At 40.9% G+C, this 6,160-nt stretch overlaps 1 pseudogene; it reads right to left on the reverse strand.

The window, feature by feature from the left end:
• The window catches only part of LOC112072406 (interferon-induced GTP-binding protein MxA-like), a 16,049-nt pseudogene extending 14,515 nt beyond the window's left edge, over positions 1–1,534 (reverse strand).
• Positions 1,535–6,160: the final 4,626 nt, after the last annotated feature.

Here is a 6,160-nt window from a genome sequence, read left to right on the forward strand (position 1 = left end):
TTATGACATGTGTTATGAACCCTTATGACATGTTCAAAGAAATTGTTACCCAACAGGTTGGTAAGCAATTTCTCCAATGACCAAAAATGAAATGTACAGCGTTGGACTTTATGACAGAGTTCACAATGTATTACAGAGCTGCGATTGTTCTAAAAAAGTGCCTTTAATATTTGAAAACAGACCCCGCCTTTAACCTCTCAGCTCTCTTGTTCAGAAAATAAATKTTCAGATAAAAAAMMMCASAAATATTCAATACATGGGTTAGTTGATCTGGACATTTCTGACAAGTTATAAATGGCTCTCTAAGGTATAGAATTACTGCCATGACAAGAGTAAAACTGGTGATGCACTCTCCAATATTATTCTACTATTACAACATTCAATAATAAGTTGAAAGCCGGAYTGAGTTAATAAAAATAAATGCACTCCTCCACCGACCGCCCCGCCCCACAGTTTGGAAAGCACCAGTGGAGTAAAAAGTACCCAATTGTCCTACTTGAGTAAAAGTTTAGATACCTTAATAGAAAGTTACTCAAGTAAAAGTGAAAGTCACCCAATAAAATACTACTTGAGTAAAAGTCTAAAAGTATTTGGTTCTATATATACTTAAGAATCAAAAGTAAATGTMATTTCTAAAAAATACTTAATAAGTATCAAAAGTAAATGTAGAAGTATGAAAAATGTACAATTCCTTATTTTAAGCAAAACAGATGCAACTATTTTCTTGTTTTTAAAATGTATGGATAGCCAGGGGCACTCCAACACTCATTTACAGAAGATGCATGTGTGTTTAGTGAGTCCCCCAGATCAGAGGCAGTAGATGACCATGTGTTGTCTCGATAAGTGTGTGAATTGGACCACTTCCTGTCCTGCTAAGCTTTCAAAATGTAACGAGTACTTTTGGGTGTCAAGTAAAATGTATGGAGTAAAAAGTACATACTTTTTTTTTGGGAATGTGGTGAAGTAAAAGTAAAAGTTGTCAAAAATATAAATTGTAAAGTACAGATACCCCAAAAAACGACTTAAATAAAAATACTTTAAAAGTACTACTTAAGTACTTTACATCACTGGAAACCACTGGTATAAATGTTGACCATTGTTTCTACAAATTAATTTGGTTTTAGTCCTTTCAATGTAGATTGAGGTAACCCTGCCTTAGATTATAACAACACCACCTTCAATGGAACTGAACAGAGTTAAGGATTCTTAGGGGGTCTTAAACTTTTTCMGCTCAAGACCCAAATTAGAAATTGACCATCATCCCATGACCCAAATCATCCTCCGACGACTCAAATTAGGAAGAAATAGTGTGCGATTATATATTTATTTTAATATCTTGCGACTCACCTCTCACTCGCTCACGGCCCACTTTGAGTCCCGACCTAAAGTTTAAGAAACCCTGATCTTGTCYTTTTAAATGCACACTTACTTTGAAATCGTTGACACTTTCAGACAAGCAGGCTGTGTGTTGAGTCAGGGTCACAGAGCAGTATAGGTCTACAGCTTGAGTCTATCACCTTTCATGGTAGCAAAATGAAAGTGAAACGTTTTGATGGTCCATTCTGGGAAATCATACCGTTATTCTGCATCTGTTACACAGTGCCTAATTAAAGTTCAGATACAACCTCATTGGTTCTTAAGGGTCACATGATTTCCCAGAAAGTAAAATGAAATCAAGGTTGTTTCTCAAAGTGCATACTACCACAGATAGACACAAGAAAACAGATGAMMYCCCACTGTGGATGTRATAGACTTYAYAATGGGKGAATATTTACACTGCACAGCCTAACCTATGGATTGTGTCCCCATGAAATGGGGTATCTCCTCAGTGACATTCACAGGACACAACTGTGTAGAGTTTACACAAATATTAGTGTTTTAGCTGCAGGACTTTGACTGTGAGATATCAGCTCACTACACAGCCTAATGTGCATTGTTGAACATACATACTGTACAGCCTAATCTAGAGATTGTGCATCCATGAAATAGGTATCAGCCTACTCAGTGACACTCACAGAACTATGTACAGTTTACACACATATTAGCTCCTTTTGTGCCACACTTCACTTCACTTCCCTTCATTGAAAGGGGCTCTGTTGTTTCATCGCCCCCTAATGAAAAGCCCTATACATATTGACCAACTATGGTTTGGACCCTATCATGCAGAATAGGTGGTTAGAGTTCATCGGTCCCCAGTGCAGTGGTGGTGAGTATACCGGTAGCTAGACCATAGACTGATGGTTATGAATCTGGTTATGTATATTTGAAAGGTTGTGTTGAAAAATACCTGGTTTGATAAACTAGTAGGCTAATCCCCAGCCAAGCAGACACAACTAGTAGAGTAATTTTGGTTGTGAAGTGCATTAGCAAAAAGCTTAGTCCTTTCTTTACAACAAAATGCAATTGACCACTTGTCTACTGTACCTCCCAGTCACAGGACCTCTCAGTCACCGCCTYATAATATTGCCTGATGTAGTTGTTTGAGAGATGTCAAGTTTGCAGCCAAACATGCAGCATAGAGAGAACCAGCAAGGGGGCAATCATCAGCATCCATTTGTGTGTTTGTGACCGAACCGTATCTTTAATGAGGGGCCAGGAGCTGATCTACACTGATATACCCATCAATGGGGCTCTGGTAAAACCTCTCCTCCAGCCTCACCTCTTGCCTGCTCATCAACGGTCATCGACGTGGAGACCATAATTGGGTAGGTTTTATCTGACCTGTTCAAACTTCAAACATAGTACCTGCCATTGGTATTAGAACAGTGACCGTGTGTTGTGTGTTCACAGAAACATATGGAGCCAGCACATGGAGACTAGCAAGATGATGTGATGATTCAGACTGACAGACGGGCTTGACACTAATGTCTTTAAATGGAGAGAGACCTGGCACTCTGATAGACAGGCTAGATACTGATGTCTCTGAATGGAGAGAGACCTGGCACTCTGACAGACAGCTAGATACTGATGTCTCTGAATGGAGAGAGACCTGGCACTCTGGCAGACAGGCTAGATACTGATGTCTCTGAATGGAGAGAGACCTGCACTCTGGCAGACAGCAATACTGATGTCTCTGAATGGAGAGAGACCTGGCACTCTGGCAGACAGGCTTGATACTGATGTCTCTGAATGGAGAGAAACCTGGCACTCTGACAACAGCTAGATACTGATGTCTCTGAATGGAGAGAGACCTGGCACTCTGACAGACAGGCTAGATACTGATGTCTCTGAATGGAGAGAGACCTGGCACTTGGGTTTCAAGAAACACCCAAATCAAACCACACCCCCAAGCCAACTCACGTTTGGCTTCTGTCGTGGTCGCCAGCATTTCTTGAGGAGCTAGCTAAAAGACAAGGACAAATCAGCAGGTGAAAAAAAACATGGAATTGAAGACACGAAAAATGACTGAGTTAGGGAGTCCGAAGCCAAATGCCTTCTCCACCCAATGCTCTACCAAGTTTTTCCAGCACACAACTTTGACCTACTACAGCAGCTATGTTGGTTTATTGTACTTCAAACAATGTGTAGGCAGGTTGCTTAGGATTCAAACCTTCTCAAACAGCCGAATTCATACTCTTCAGTTGAATAATGGACTTTACAGTGTCCGGTTATTAAAGTAGCTATACATCATTAGGACATATGCATTAGTGTATCTATAGGCCTATTGTAAATGTGTATAATAGTAGCGTCACTATMTTTACTGCAAACATAAATACAAATATAAACTTTAAGCTCCATGTTCATCTGACAGAGGTAATGAACTGCCCATTGATCAGCACAGCAATTCATAAAACAGGTCAAAGTGGTTTTGAGTTTATGTCAATATTACACAGATTAGCTAATGGTTGAAGAAATCAGGAATGCAGACAGGTTCTATAGACCTCTCTCTATATATACTGAACAAAAATATAAACGCAACATGTAAAGTGTTGGTCCGATGTTTCATGAGCTGAAATAAAAGATCTCAGAAATGTTCCATAGGCACATAAAGCTTTTTTCTCTACAGTATGTACATCCTTGTTGATGAGAATTTCTCCTTTGCCAAGATAATCCATCCACCTCAAATCAAATCTTATTTGTCACATAAACAAGTAGAGTCTTATCGAAAAAGCATGTTAACTCATCCTACTTGTTAGAGAAACGTCCATGCCATCTTCCTCTTTCATGTTGCCTAAACGGTCTATGACTCTGTCATACAGGCTTTTAGTTTTTGGTTGTCTTACACTACCTGGCTAAAATGCTTGCTCGCTATCCTAACTTTCTTTCATGGGCAATAATGTGCCAGGCCAGCTAGTTAACATTAGCCAAATGTTACTACATCTAGCTACATGTTGAACCAACCTACCAGGCCAGGGGACACAACGTATGAGTTTATCGTTGGATCAGAATCATGGTTATAATCACTGAAGAATTAAGTAAAACCACAAGTCCAAATCCCTATCTCAAATCAAATCAAATTTTATTYGTCACATACACATGGTTAGCAGATGTTAATGCGAGTGTAACGAAATGCTTGTGCTTCTAGTTCTGACAGTGCATTAACATCTAACGAGTAATCTAACCTAACAATCTGACAACAACTACCTAATACACACAAATGTATAGGGATGGAATAAGAATATGTACATATAAATATATTAATGAGCGATGGCCGTGCGGCATAGGCAAGATGCAGTAAATGGTATGAAATACAGTATATACATATGAGATGAGTAATGTAGGATATGTAAACATTATTAAAGTGCCGTTATTTAAAGTGACTAGTGATACCTTTATTAAAGTAGCCAGTGATGTGGGTCTGTATGTTGGCAGCAGCCTCTCTATGTCAGTGATGGCTGTTTAGCAGTCTGATGGCCTTGAGATAGAGGCTGTTTTTCAGTCTCTCGGTCCCAGCTTTGATGCACCTGTGCTGACCTCGCTTTCTGGATGATAACAGGGTGAACAGGCAGTGGCTCAGGAGGTTCTTGTCCTTGGTGATCTTTTTGGCCTTCCTGTGACATCGGGTGCTGTAGGTGTCCTGGAGGGAAGGTAGTTTGCCCCCCGGTGATGCGTACCCTCTGGAGAGCCTTGCGGTTGAGGGCGGTGCAGTTGCCGTACCAGGCGGTGATACAGCCCGACAGGATGCTCTCGATTGTGCATCTGTTACATTTTGTGAGGGATTTAGGTGACAAGCCAAATTTCTTCAGCCTCCTGAGGTTGAAGAGGCGCTGTTGCAGGAGATTGTTGATTGGCTTACAGACCATCATCCTTGCTTGACTACAAGACCATCATACTTGATTGGCTTACAAGACTCATGCTTGATTGGCTTACAAGACCACATCCTTGCTTGACTTACAAGACCATCATACTTGATTGAGCGATTTGTCTTGTAGTAATGTGGTGCCTGTATTTCTTTAAACTTTTTAAATCTAGCAATACATTCTTTGTGGTCAGTAAGTGGCCCAACATAACAGGTGGTGTTGTGTTTGGACACAGTCACTCATATACAGTCTAGAGCCTGACTGCATTCCTGATTTATGTAACCGTTAGCTTACCTGTGTAATATTGACATAAGCTCAAAAACATTTACTTTGCAAACACTCTGGTGGACATTCCTGCACTCAGCATATCAATTGCACGCTCCCTCAACTTGAGACATCTGTGGTATTGTGTTATGTGACAAAATTGCATATTTTAGTGTGGCCTTTTATTGTTCCCAGCACAAGGTTCACCTGTGTAATGATAATGCTGTTTAATCAGCTTCTTGACATGTCACTTCGCTGATCCTCAACACTTGGGCCACAAGGGTGCGTGCTCAGCCCCTCCTGTCTCCTGTTCACTCCCTGTACTCCTAAGTGGCCATGCACGCCTCCAACTCAATCATCAAGTTTGCAGACGACACAAAAAGTAGCGGACTTGATTACCAGCAACAACGAGACAGCCTACAAGGAGGCGGTGAGGGCACTCGGAGTGTGATGTCAGGAAAACAATCTCACTCAACGTCAACAAAACAAAGGAGATGATCGTGGAATTCAGGAAACAGCCTAGGGAGCACCAACGTATCCACATCGCGGGACAGCAGTGGAGAAGGTGGAAAGTTTTAAGTTGCTATGCGTACACATCACGGACAAACTGAAATGGTCACCCCACAGACAGCGTGGTGAAGAAGGTGCAACATGCG

The sequence above is a fragment of the Salvelinus sp. IW2-2015 genome, unplaced genomic scaffold (genome assembly GCF_002910315.2).
Source record: "Salvelinus sp. IW2-2015 unplaced genomic scaffold, ASM291031v2 Un_scaffold1915, whole genome shotgun sequence".
Taxonomy (NCBI): Eukaryota; Metazoa; Chordata; class Actinopteri; order Salmoniformes; family Salmonidae; genus Salvelinus; species Salvelinus sp. IW2-2015.